The sequence below is a fragment of the Odocoileus virginianus genome, chromosome 3 (assembly GCF_023699985.2).
Source record: "Odocoileus virginianus isolate 20LAN1187 ecotype Illinois chromosome 3, Ovbor_1.2, whole genome shotgun sequence".
NCBI lineage: Eukaryota > Metazoa > Chordata > Mammalia > Artiodactyla > Cervidae > Odocoileus > Odocoileus virginianus.
Window position 1 is genome coordinate 53,587,223 of NC_069676.1, and position 14,183 is coordinate 53,601,405.

At 42.4% G+C, this 14,183-nt stretch overlaps 1 protein-coding gene and 1 non-coding gene across 6 annotated transcripts in view; both read left to right on the forward strand.

Annotated features, from left to right (window-relative positions):
- The window catches only part of SH3RF2 (SH3 domain containing ring finger 2), a 143,963-nt gene that overhangs the window by 32,890 nt on the left and 96,890 nt on the right, over positions 1-14,183 (forward strand). The window lies entirely within an intron of this gene.
- Positions 10,196-10,302, forward strand: LOC139034496 (U6 spliceosomal RNA). Its single transcript, XR_011487042.1, has one exon. It is a non-coding gene; the product is annotated as a U6 spliceosomal RNA (small nuclear RNA).

A 14,183-nucleotide genomic window follows, 5' to 3' on the forward strand; every position in this document is an offset into this window, starting at 1 on the left:
CATTCTTAATCATATTAGGTAGAGAAGACAGGGACTCCTCTAGCATCCTACCAGAATATCAGAGGCTCCATTTCTACTCTTCAGGACCAACTGGTGCACTCCAAAAGCAGTGCAGAAGTAAAGGCATTAGAAGGGTGTGGAGTCCCCCCATCTCCACGACTACCACCCCAAATACTTGACTTCTCCCTGCAGATAAGGCTCCAGGGTGCTATTCACAGGGTAATCATGAGTGACTGTCCACAGCCGCAGACGGGGCAATGGACTAGATGCAAAGTCCTCTCCTAACCCAAGCACCGCCTCAACGTGTGAGTATCTGGGGCCACATGATGCCAGCAGGAAACATCTGCTCTGCGGTTGCTCCTACAGCCTTTGCACCCTTCTGCGAGTTACAGAGGCTACCAATATTATCTTTACCTCAGATGATCTACCACCACGGCAAACCACCTGGCCTATTTGGCTGAGAGATTTTGAGAGGAGCTGGGGCTGGCATTATCCATTACCCTGATCCTAGTTTGAGCTCCGTGGGGGTGAACCTTGGTCCTATTTGCTGCTTGAGTCACAGTGGTAAGCACACAGCAAGGTGTGAGGGATACAGAGGAACCAAACTACCAACCTTGCCCTTGAGGAACTCACACTTCACTGGAGCAAGACGGGCATGTGAGCATGCAATTAGAATGTAGGATATTAAGAGCTGTGGTTGGAGAAGGAAAGATCCCCTGGAGAGACACCTGACCTGTGCTTGGAAGTCAGGAAAGGCTTTGAATGAACGACACCTCAACCGAGACTTGAAAGATGGATAAGAGACAGCCAGTTAAAGAACTTGGCAAAGAGGGTTGAAGACACAGGAACAACATATTCCTGTAGCAGGAAGTTTCTGAAACAAGAGAGATCTAGGAACAACAGAGAAAGAAAGAGCAATAATGAAGCTGATGAAGTTGACAGTGGCCTTTAAGCCATGTTGGGCTTCCCAGGTAGCGCTAGTGGTAAAAAAAAAAAAAAAAAAAAAAAATCTGCCTACCAATGCAGGAAACACAAGAAACATGGGTTCCATCCCTGGGTCGGGAAGATCCCCTGGAGGAGGAAATGGCAACCCACTCCAGTATTCATGCCTGGAGAATTCCATGGACAGAGGAGCTTGGTAGGCTACAGTCCATGGGGTCACAAAGTGAAGTGACTGAGCATGCATAACATTTATTAACCATGTATTGTGTGCAAGATCCTGTGCCAGTCATCTTTACGTTTATTTTATCCCCACGTGCAGTAGGTGTTACTAATATTCCCATTTTGCAAAAGAGAAAACTAGGGTTCAAATCAACTCCATTTCTCAAGTTTACATAGTGTAAAAAGTAAAACCAGAATTTACAATCATTTCTACTAGATAGATTCCACTGTCCAAGTTTATAACTACTATTCTATGTTTTAAGAGAGCTGAGAATGGGAGAGAGAAAGAAAATAAAAGAGAGAATAAAGAAATAAGAGAGAAAAGGGTTTCCCAGTAATTGCAAATTTGTTCCTAAAAGAGTTGGCAATCAATAAGGAAATCTTAGGTCTATAATATATTGGATTGGTTCAGCAGGAAGCAGCCAGTTAGAAAAACATGAACTGAAGCTGGTGGGACCATTGATGAGTCTCAGCTTCTGAACCATTTTCTGGCCCACCTGGGTTTTTCAGAACCTGGAATGAAGCACTGCAGTCTGGCACCTTGGAGATGCCAGCTCATCCAGGCAGTATCCTATACCCACCTTCTGCCAAATTTCTGCAGGAGCACATCTGGGCCCAGGTGGCTGGGCCGGAGCCTGGGCCTGTTTTTCACGGCTCATTTGCAATGTCCTGTTCTATTCCTGGGCGTTCCATCCTTCCCAGGTGACCCTGGAGCTCGGTTTTCCAACAGTCACTATACCTCGATTGCTCCAAAAGTACTACTCAGCATCAGTCCTTGGAACTAGTATTTTCCAACCCTTGCTCCAAGAAGATGGCTGAACATTGTACAGCCCTGACTTCCCTCCGATGTCTGCACAGAGCAGCTCCAGGCAGCACAGGAAGCCTCCTCCCGCAGACAGAAGATGACTCTCAGCCAGCAGTGTGAGGGAAAGGAAGGGTTTAGACACAGACCCCTGCACCAATTTGGGGCTGGCAGTATGGCTACCCTGGCCCCCACCCCCACTGCCTGCGCTGTTTGACTTGACAACGCCCCCAGCTGGTCCCCTCCTGCCCAGAGGGAGAGATGAGTGAAACCATTGACCTTACAGTTCACAGTCAACCCTGCAGGAGTCTGACCAAGCCTTAAATCTGAGCTGAGTTCTGACTTTACACAGGGGCACTGCACCCTCAGCAGAGAGGCCAAGGAAACAGAAGACAGTTTTTCCTCATACCTGGCCCCCGCCATTCACAAGCTGTGGCGTTGCTCGGTGCCTCACGTCCCTTTTCTGAGGGTTGGGACAAGAGGACCTACCTCATGGACTGTTCTGAGACTCAGTTGAGATGCTGTCTTAGGACATAGTACTAACTAGCCAGTAAATGTAACTTATAGCAGACACTCAACAAGGAATGAAGGGTGTTGAAAAGTTCCACACCTGCCATGAACAACATATACAAATACTGTGCAGCCTGAGCAAGGCAGTGACACGTCACATGCACAGCAACAAAGAACTTTCCTTTGCATGTGACGGATTTAGTAATATTTGTGGAGTTAATTGACCTGGAATATCCAGCAAGTACAACCGTGAAGCCACTCCTGTAGCACTACCTGAAGAGGGATCTTTAATAAATGTAGGATGCAAGAGGCTGGGCTTCGTTCTCAGACTCCACCACCTGTTTATCAGCTGTGTGACCTTGGGCAGGCAACGCCTCCTCTCTGAGCTTCAAATTTCTTTGCCTGTAAAACATCAGTAATAACTGCCTCAGGACTTCCCCGGCAGTCAAGCAGTTAAGACCCTATGCTCCCAACTCAGGGGGCACAGGTTCAGTTCTTGGTTGAGGAATAGAAGATGCCACATGCTGCACAACACAGCCAAAAAAAAAAAAAAAAAAAAAAAAACCCGCCTTGTAGTCTAGTTATCAAGATTGAATGAGATATTGCATCTAAAGCTGCTTTAGCCTGATTCCTGATTCACAGTAAACACTCGATGATAAATAATGACTTTCATTCACTCTTTTACAGATTGAGTTAAGAAGGGAAAACAAAAGGGGATATTTCAATTGACATGCACTTGCCTAAAGATGAAAATGACTAACTGCTTAGAAACCACCATGCCACAGTTTCACTCCCCAAATTGAGAGAAAGATTGCCTCATTCATGCCCGACTGGGAATTTGAATAGTCTTGTTCTAACTGGAAAAGTCAATGGGAAGTGAAAGATATTAGTCACTGACTGATAAAGGATCTGAGCTGGATAGACTCTTAGGCCAAATTGAGCAGAAGTGATATCGCCACTGTAACCCAGTGAGCCCAGGCAAGCCCAGGACGTGAAAGAGACGCGCACGTGCCTCGGCCATCCAGTTGACAGCTAGGCACTCCAGCCAATCCTCCCCGTGGTTCTCTAAGCTCAGGTCATTTGAAACCATGTAGAGCTGACCCACTGTGTGATCCTGGGCAAGTCCTGTCTTCTCAGTTAGTGTCAATAATGGAGCATGTTAGAACAGAAAGTCACTCAAAGACTCACCCACTCACCATGTTGCAGAGTCTGGCACATACCCTTTTGTCTATACACACACTGTACAGGGCACGAACTCGTTACAGTGAAGTGCATTCACGTCACAAGGGCGAAACACAACCTGGACCAACCCACACCCTCTTCTCAGTGACAGATGAGAAAACTGAGGCTTTGTGAATGTCAGTTGAACAATTAGAGGCGAGCAATGGGTGAATGGAAGCCAGAACCCAAGTTTTGTTTTTGTTTTTAATTTGGCTGCACCAGGTCTTAGTTGCAGCATGCAGGAGCTTTAGCGAACTCTTAGCATGCAAACTCTCAGTTGCGGCATATGGAATCTAGTTCCCTGACCAGGGATTGAACCAAGGCCCCCTGCTTTGGGAGCTTGGAGCCTTGGCCACCAGACCAGCAAAGAAGTCCCTCAAGTCTTCTGATTGCTAGCCCAGAGCTCTTTTCGTTAGGTCAAACTACCTCCTGCACCTACTATAATAAAAGAAAAGACAAGGTAGCTAATGGTTGCCGGTCACCTACACTTTGTTCTGACATATATGTTTATTATTTTTCCACAGACTCAAGGAAGGGAATTAACAGCTATTCACCAACTATATACTATATAGTATACTATATATACTATATAGTATTCACCAACTATATACTATAGATGCCTTACATACATTAAAGTCTCATCATACACCTCATCTTTTATATGTAGAATCTAAAAAGAAATGATACAAATGAACTTACACAACAGAAAGAGATTCCAGACTTATAAACAAACTTCTGGCTGACAGAGGAAGGGATAGTTAGGGAGTTTGGGATGGACATGTACACACTGCTATATTTAAAATGGATAACCAACAAGGTCCTAGTGTGCGGCACGGGGAACTCTGCTCAATGTCATGTGGCAGCCTGGATGGGAGGGGCGTTTGGGTGAGAATGGATACATGTAACATGTATGGCTGAATTTCTTCCCTGTTCACCTGAAACTATGGCAACATTATTAATCGGCTATACCACAATACAAGATAAAAAGTTCAAAAGAAAAAAGAAAAGTCTCATCATACACCCACAATAATAAAAGATAGCATTTATTGATTAAAGATAGCCAAGTGCTGTTCTAGATTTTTTTTTGGCCGCACCTTGCGGCTTGTGGAATCTTAGCTCCCCAACCAGAGATTGAATGCAAGCCAGGCCCTCAGCAGTGAAAGTGTGGAGTCCTATCTCCTGGACCACCAGGGAATTTCTTCTAGGAGCTTTATGTGTATTTGCACATGGAACCCAGCCAAAGAGGTATCATGAGGGCTGAATCCAACCTCTGCTTATCCAACCCTGACATGTGACCATATCAGCTGCTTGGCAGGAGGGCAGGCCTCTTGTGTAACTTACCTGCCCAAATATACATATAGGCACACGTGTATATGTGGTGCAGAGGTCTTGACAGCATCTCCATGCAGCTGGTCCTATTACCATTCACTTGCTGAGATGTCACAGCTAGGTAGTGGGGTTGAGGCAGGATTTGAAACCAGGAACTCGGACCCTTGTCTCATATGTGGGCTTCGTGAAAGGCAGGTTGAGACAGGAGCTCTAATAGATCTTGTGGACAGAAATTCTGACTGCTTTACTGACGTAGCCCCAGTGTCCAAAGCTGTATCAGCATGCACAAAATCTCGTGGACTGATTGACCCCCATTTTACAGATGAGGAAGACAAGTGTCAAAGAGGCTAAATAACTTGCTTCAGATGACACAGAGAGTCAGAGATAGGGCTGGGATTTGAATGCAAGTGGCTCTGACTCTAAAGCCCCTGTTCTTTCCACAATAGCATTCTGTCATTCATAAGCATTTGCTGAGTGTATTGAACTCTAATTATATGCTCAGGAATATGGAGCTACAAAGATTAATAAGATTTAGTGCCTACTCTCAAGAAATTGGAATCCCAATTGCCGGCAAGAATTCGTATTCCCCTGAAAAACGATAGAGATATGTGTATGTATGGCTGGGTCACCTTGCTGTCCACCTGAAATTAACACAATGTTGTAAATCAACTATATTCCAATATAAAATTTAAAAATTAAAGAATTCATATTCCCAGATCCACGTCCCCCGATTTCTTTATTCAAAGCAGATCCAAATGGTATAAGCCCACAGTACATTTTAAGGCAAGAGAGTTTCCCAAGCCCAGGATTGCAAAAGTGGCCCCCTCAGTCCATCGGCCACATCTATTCCCTTCTCTGCACAATTAACTGGGGTGTCCACAGAAGACTGTTGCAGGGAGAATGGATTAAATCTGGACTTGGGACAGTCAGATTCACATCCCAGTTTCTCTATATTCCTTTGCAGTGATGGCCACAGGTGACTTTTATATATATATCTCCATGCCCTCTTTTTTTTTTTCAAGATTTTTTTTTTTAATGCAGACCATTTTTAAAGTCTTTATTGAATTTGTTACAGTACTGCTTCTGTTATTTATGTTCTGGTTTTTTAGAGTGAGGCATGTGTAAGATCTTAGCTCCCTAACCAGGGATCAAACCCAAACCCCCTGCATTGGAAGGCAAAGTTTTAACCACTGTACCTCCAGGAAAGTCCCTCAGTGCTCTTTTGCTTTCTCCCCATTTACCAAAAAAAGAAAGAGAGAGAGATACTTAAGTCAGAACATTAGGTTAGGAAAGTTATGCTGTTTTAAAAGCAGCAATCACGTTCTGATGAGGAACATTAATTCAGGATTTGCTTCATTTGCCTTCCTGGTTTTGTGTTCTATCATATTTAAGAGGCAGAAAGTGGTTAGAAGAGAAGGGTGGTTTAACAAAATATCTCTAAATTCGTTAGTTGAATTCCACAGGGCTGTGTGAGCAATCTCTTAATAATCCTACATCAATACGAGAGAAGTTGTAACTAGTTCACTTGGTGTAATTATAGGGCAGCTCACTTTCTGCCAGGCTTTAAAGATAGACTTTCAAATGTTCCTTTTTTTTTTTTTTCATCTGCCTCCCGCTGTGTGTGGGGAGCAGCTCAGGCTCCTGGGATACCAGCCAGAGCTAAATGGGGCCAACCAGAGAGAGAGGCACCAAGATTTGGTTCCTGTCTCCTTCTGCTCAGACTGCTGGGAGGATAAACCTCTTGCCAAAATGGTCTCCTGTAGAAAGCTCTAGAGCTGGACCAGTATGGAAGTGCTCCCATCTTTTAATCAGAGAAGAGTTAGTCAAACCACTAGGATGATGGAAGATATACAGCACAAAGCTTTAGAGTTTGCGCCAGAACCATCGTTCCCCACCTGGGGTCCCCAGACCAGCAGGATCAGCATCACCTGGGAACTGGTTAGCAATGCAAATGATTGAACCCCACCCCAAAATGCAGAAGAAATTCTGAGATCGCCAGCAATCTGTGTTTCAGCAAGCCCTTCAGGTAAATCTCAGGTGCTCTAAAATTTGAGAACCTTATTTCTAGGGACATGGTATTGAAGAGCATGATCCTACTAGCTTTGTCCAGGAGATGAGAATTCTCACTTGTAAGGAGAGATTTACTCAGACAAACCCTATCTAAACATTAAGATCTTTGAAGCTGAGTAGAGCAGGGCTCAAATCCAGGCTCTGCCTTTTACCAGCCACGGGGTTTAGACACAAGTGATTTAACTGCTCTAAGTGATAGAGTGCTGGTAAATGTTTAACAAACGGCTCAGTGGGAATGCAGTGTTTACTGATTTCCATGGTGTACACACTCCCATCTCAGCTAATTTCAAGCTACCTGCATGATGGTCAACCAACTCAAAAACTTCATGAAAATTTAACAATTAGCTCTCCTAAATTCATGCAAGCTGGTGCCAGAACACCACTGCCTCTAAGACTCAGTTTTCCCATCTGTCAAATGGATGAATTTAGTATTTACCTTGTAAACTTGTTGAAATGCTAAAGAAAGACAATAATGAGATACTTATATGTGCCAGGCACTTAATATGCCTTATGTCACTGAATTCTCATAACCATGAGTTGGGTACTATTTTCCCTTCTATTTTATTTATGAGGAAACAGCTGAAGTGTCCATGGTCCCACACTTAGCAAGTGGGAGAATCTGAGCTTGACTTCAGAGCCTGTAGGTGAGAGATGTGTGTATAGATTTCTTAGCACCATGCTAGGCACAGGATGTCACTCAGTAACTGGTGGCTATTATTACCATAAAAACAAACTTTTTTTTTTTTTTGGCTGAGCTGCACAGATGTGGGATTTTAGTTCCCTGGCCAGGGATTGAACACATGCCCCCTTGCATTGGAAACACAGAGTCTTAACCACTGAACCACTGAACTTAACCAAAGAAACTTCTCGGTCACAGATGCTGCCTTCATTTTCTTCTGGGAACAAGGGCCAGTGTCAGGGCATTCAGGCTGCTGTAACAAATACCACAGACCAGGTAGCTTATAAACCACAGAAATTTCTTTCCCACAGTTCTGGAGGCTGGGAAGTTTACAATCAAGGCACCAGCCTAGTCTTGTTCTGGTGATAGCCCTATTCCTGGTTCATAGTTCAGGTCTTCTCCCTTCTGTCCTCATACGGCAGAGAGCTAGGGAGTTCTGTGGAGTCCTTTTTACAAAAACACTAATCTTGTTCATGAAGGCTCCATCCTCATGAGCTAAGCACCTTGCTAAGCCCCACATCCTAATTCTATCATCTTTGGGGGTTAGGATTTTAACATAAAAATTTTTGAGGGACACAACATTCAGATCAGAGCAGCCAGATTGTCTGATGGAAAAGCCAGCTGTTTATTATTCGTGGTACTTCTTTAAGCTCCTCCCCTCCCCAGTTTCATATTGTTTTCCCTCAGGCTTTTTCTGTGCTTACACACTGATAAAATATGTATACATACACATGTGTGGGCTTCCCTGATGGCTCAGTGGCAAAAGAATTCACCTGCCAACCGAGGAGATGCAAGTTCAATTCCTAGTTTGCGAAGATCCCCTGGAGATGGCAACCCACTCCAATATTCTTGCTTGAGAAATCCCATGGACAGAGGAGCCTGGTGGTCTACATCCATGGGGTGGCAAAAGAATCAGACACAACTTAGTGACTAAACAGCAACAAATATGTAGTTTTCTATTGGATCATAGTACACATATTTTTTTTTTTTTTTTTTTGCAATTTTGTTTTCTTTTTTACCTAAAAGTATATCATGGAGGACATCTTTCTGATGGTGGTCCATGCCAATGTATCGCATCCTCTCTCAAGCTCTTTAGCACTCCTCACTGGCTACATGCCAGCATTTATTTAACCACTTCATGGCTGAAGGACATTTAAACTATTTCCAATTCTTCACTCTTATAAATGATTCCCCACTCCATAATCTTTTATAGATTCTTCCATATGTCTGAAGGAAAAATTCCTAGAACTAGGATTTCTGGGTCAAAAAAACAAAGCAAAAAAAAAACACCCAGTTTAAATCTTGATCAGTGTATCCAAATTGATTTCTCAATGTGAAATTGAGAAGGTATTAAAAAACGAAGGTGCCTCATGTAAAGACACACAATATTGCTCATTATCAGAGAAATGCAAATCAAAACTACAATGAGGTACCACCTCACACCAGTCAGAATGGCCATCATCAAAAATTCTGAAAGCTATAAATGCTAGAGAGAGTGTGGAGGAAAGGGAGCTGCTACATTGTTGGTGGGATTGTAAGTTGGTACTATGGAGAACAGTATGGAGGTTCCTCAGAAAACTAAAAATAGAGCTATCATATGATCCAGCAATCCCATTTCTGGGTTTATATCCAGACAAAATTCTAATTTAAAAAGATACATGCACCCCTATGTTCATAGCAGCACTATTCACAATAGTCAAGACATGGAAACGACCTAAATGTCCATTGACAGATGAACAGAGAAGATGTGGTACATATATGCAATGGAATACTACTCAGCCATAAAAAAATAATGCAATAATGCCATTTGCCTCAACACGGATGCAACTAGAGATTATCATATTAAGTGAAGTCAGAAAGAGAAAAACAAACACCATATAATATCACTTATATGTGCAGTCTAAAATATGACACAAATGAACCTAACTATGAAACAGAAACAGACTCATGGACATAGAGAACAGCCTTGCAGTTGCCACGGGGGAGGATTGGAAGAGGAGTGAGTGGGGATATGGGGTCAGCATGTGCAAGCTGTTGTGTGTATGATGCATAAACAACAAGGTCCTACTCTATAGCACAGAGAACTATATTCAATATCCTGTGATAAACTATAATGGAAAAAATATAAAAAAGAATGTATATGTATGTATGTATGTTTATATACATATATGTATGTATAACTGAATCACTTTGCTGTTTAGACCCCTAAAACTTTTTATTATGAAAGTTTCTTAATATAAAAACCACAAAATAATAATGCTGAGCTGCTGTGTAGTCATCACTTGGCTTCCACGATTATCCAGTCTTATTTCACTTATACCCTGCTTTCCCCTTCCACTACATGAAGTTGAGATAAAATTCATGTATCATCTTTATTTATCTGTGCACATCTCAATAGGTGCCTTTAAAAGATAAGGATTCTTGTGCTCGCTTTGGCAACACATATACTAAAATTGGAATGATACAGAGAAGATTAGCATGGCCCCTGTGCAAGGATGACATGCAAATTCGTGAAGCGTTCTATATTTTTTAAAAGAATGAAACTAGAACACTTTCTAACACCATACACAAAAATAAACTCAAAATGGATTAGAGATCTAAATGTAAGACCAGAAACTATAAAACTCCTAGAGGAGAACATAGGCAAAACACTGTCCAACGTAAATCACAGCAAGATCCTCTATGACCCACCTCCCAGAATATTGGAAATAAATACAAAAATAAACAAATGGGACCTAATTAAACTTAAAAGCTTTTGCACAACAAAGGAAACTATAAGCAAGGTGAAAAGACAGCCTTCAGAATGGGAGAAGATAATAGCAAACGAAGCAACCGACAAAGGATTAATCTCAAAAATATACAAGCAACTCCTGCAGCTCAATTCCAGAGAAATAAATGACCCAATCAAAAAATGGGCCAAAGATCTAAACAGACATTTCTCCAAAGAAGACATACAGATGGCTAGCAAACACATGAAAAGATGCTCAACATCACTCATTATCAGAGAAATGCAAATCAAAACCTCAATGAGGTACCATTACACGCCAGTCAGAATGGCTGCTATCCAAAAGTCTACAAGCAATAAATGCTGGAGAGGGTGTGGAGAAAAGGGAACCCTCTTACACTGTTGGTGGGAATGCAAACTAGTACAGCCACTATGGAGAACAGTGTGGAATTCCTTAAAAAACTGGAATTAGAAGTGCCATATGACCCAGCAATCCCACTCCTGGGCATACACACCGAGGAAACCAGACCTGAAAGAGATACGTGCACCCCAATGTTCATCGCAGCACTGTTTGCAATAGCCAGGACATGGAAGCAACCTAGATGCCCATCAGCAGACGAAAGGATAAGGAAGCTGTGGTACATATACACAATGGAATATTACTCAGCCATTAAAAAAGAATACATTTGAATCAGTTCTAATGAGATGGATAAAACTGGGGCCCATTATACAGAGTGAAGTGAGCCAGAAAGATAAACACCAATACAGTATACTAACGCATATATATGGAATTTAAAAAGATGGTAACGATAATCCTATATGCAGGATAGAAAAAGAGACACAGATGTATAGAACAGACTTTTGGACTCTATGGGAGAAGGCGAGGGTGGGATGATCTGAGAGAATAGCATTGAAACATATATATTATCAAGTGTGAAACAGATCGCCAGTCCAGGTTGGATGCATGAGACAAGTGCTCAGGGCTGGTGCACTGGGAAGACCCAGAGGGATGGGATGGGGAGAGAGGTGGGAGGGGGGTTCAAGATGGGGAACACATGTAAATCCATGGCTGATTCATGTCAATGTATGGCAAGTAATATTGTAAAGTAATTAGCCTCCAACTAATAAAAATAAATGGAAAAAATAGCTTAAAAAAATAATGAAGGATTCTTTTTTAAAACATAGCCTCAAAAAAAAAAAAATAGCCTCAATACCATTATCACATCTAAAAATTCCTTGATATCATCAAAAATCCAATTAGTGTTCAGATTTCCCCAATTGTCTCAGAAGTTTGTTTTTAATTTATTTATTTTTAATTGAAGGAGAATTATGTTACAATAATCTGTTGGTTTCTGTCATATATCAATACGAATCAGCCGTAGGTATATGTGTCCCTCCTTCTTGAACCTCTCTCCCACCTCCCACCCCATTCCACCTCTCTAGGTTGTCACAGAGCACTGGTTTGAGCTTCTTGTGTCTCACAAGTTTTTAATGATTGTGTTGTTTGAATCCGGATCCACCAATGACCACACATTACCACTTGATTGATATACTTCTTACATGTCTTTTATTTTTTTTTTCTCATGAAATTTTTTTTTCCACTTATTTTTATTAGTTGGAGGCTAATTATTTTACATCATTGCAGTGGTTTTTGTCATACATTGAAATGAATTAGCCATGGATTTACATCTTACATGTCTTTTAATCTCTCTATTTCACACACATATACAACACTTTCTCTTATCTCTCATTAGAGGAATTCAGTCATTTGTCTTATAGTTTCCCACTTTTTGAATTTTTCTTTTGCATCTTGTTGTGTCATTTAGTATGTTCTTCAGTTCTTTATATTTCTCGCTCTCTCTTTTTTTTTTGGCCACACCACGCAGCTTGTGGGATTGTAGTTGCCCAACCAGAATCAAGATTGTGCCCTCCGCGGTGAAGCACAGAGTCCTAACCACTGGACCACCAGGGAATTCCCCTTTCTGTGTTTCTTTTAACTGTTATATCCAGAGCGGTGCTGTCCAGTATAATAGCCACTAGCCACATGTGGCTATTTACATTTGTATGAATTAAAAATCAATAAAATCTGAAATCCAGTTCCTCCTTCACAACAGCCATATGGCAGTACTCAGTAATCATGTGTGGCTGGTAGATACTGTATTGGACAGTGCAGAATAACACATTTCCATCATCACAGACAGACATTTGGACAGAATGTTTCTAGAGACATCGTCATATCCTCTATGACTGTTTAATTATTTTTTCCTCATTTGTGCTCAAGATCAAAGATGCCCACCCCAAAGTTTGCATTACTAGGCAGGCTTATGTAATATAAGAGAAGTCACTCACATGTGCCAGACCACCCCTGCCTGTTTTAAGTGGCAGCCACCTGTGTTTACAGACAATGATCTTATGTTTGCAATGAGACACGCAGCTACGTACGAGATTCCGTGATGCTAAAAGGAAAGCAGCTCCCAGCGCACTAGCAGCCCTGACCCTACCCTGCCTCCTCGGAGGGAAATTGAGGGAATCAAGGCCAAGCCGGAAGGCTCAGGCTTGCAAGTTCTAGGGCGTGCTGGTTCCAGAATCTCCCAACCATTCTTCCTTTCCCAGAGGGGCAGGTGCTTCTGTCTGGAATCTTCTTCCTGCCTTGTGTCTTTGTCTTGGCATGTGTGTAACGAGCACTTTTCAGAGCACACCGAACAGGTTTCTCAGCTTGTTTCAGTGACACTTGGCAGAGCCCGGGGCGGGGAGGGGGGAGGCTCCTCTGGATGGTGAGCAGTCTAGCTGGCTATGCTTTCTAGCAGAAAGCCTCAACCAATCTAAGAAAATGGATTCTCTGGGGATCCTGATAGGAAATAGTGTGGAAAGCAAAACCTTCTGTGAGTGTAGGGTTAGGAGACCATCGTTCATGGGTTCATTCATTCTAAAAATACTTATTGGGCCATAGACTGTGTTTGGCACTAGGATCAATGGTGAACCCAATAAAAGTTTCTGCCCTCAGTGTGGGATGGATATGTACACACTGCTATATTTAAAATGGATAACCAACAAGGATCTACTGTACAGCAAAGGGAAGTCTACTCAATGCTATTAACTACCTAAATGGGAAAAGAATTTGAAAAAGAAAAGACACATGTCTAACTGAATCACTTTGTTGTACACCTGAAACTATCACAACATTTTTAATCAATGGTACTCCAATATAAAACAAAAACTTTAAAAAAAGTTTCTGCCCTCACCAAGTTTACAGTCTTGGAGGAGGCAGATTCATTAACAAGCCATTTGAACAACACTGTGATGGGGGTGGTGCTAGGGAGTGTCATTAAAGTACCTGGAAGAGACCCCTGCCCTGACATGGGCTTTCATGGACACACAGTTTAAGCTGAGACCTAAAAGTGAAGTAGCAGTTGGGCAGGAGAAGAAGAGGGTGGAATGCTGAAAGAACATCCTGGAAGAACATTAGAAGTAAGCGTGCATGTGGCATTGGTAGTACAGGACGATGCATGGTTGAACCGCAGTGATCAGGGTGGGAGGAGAACGACCAGGGTGAAGAGTGGAGAGACAGGGACTGAGCAAACCCAGCTCTGAGAGCTGAGGCTGGTCCGAGCTTCCTGGGCCTCGATTTCTTCCTCACCAAATAAGCATAACTCTAACCATGCAGCATGATGGTTAGAGCCCAGTGA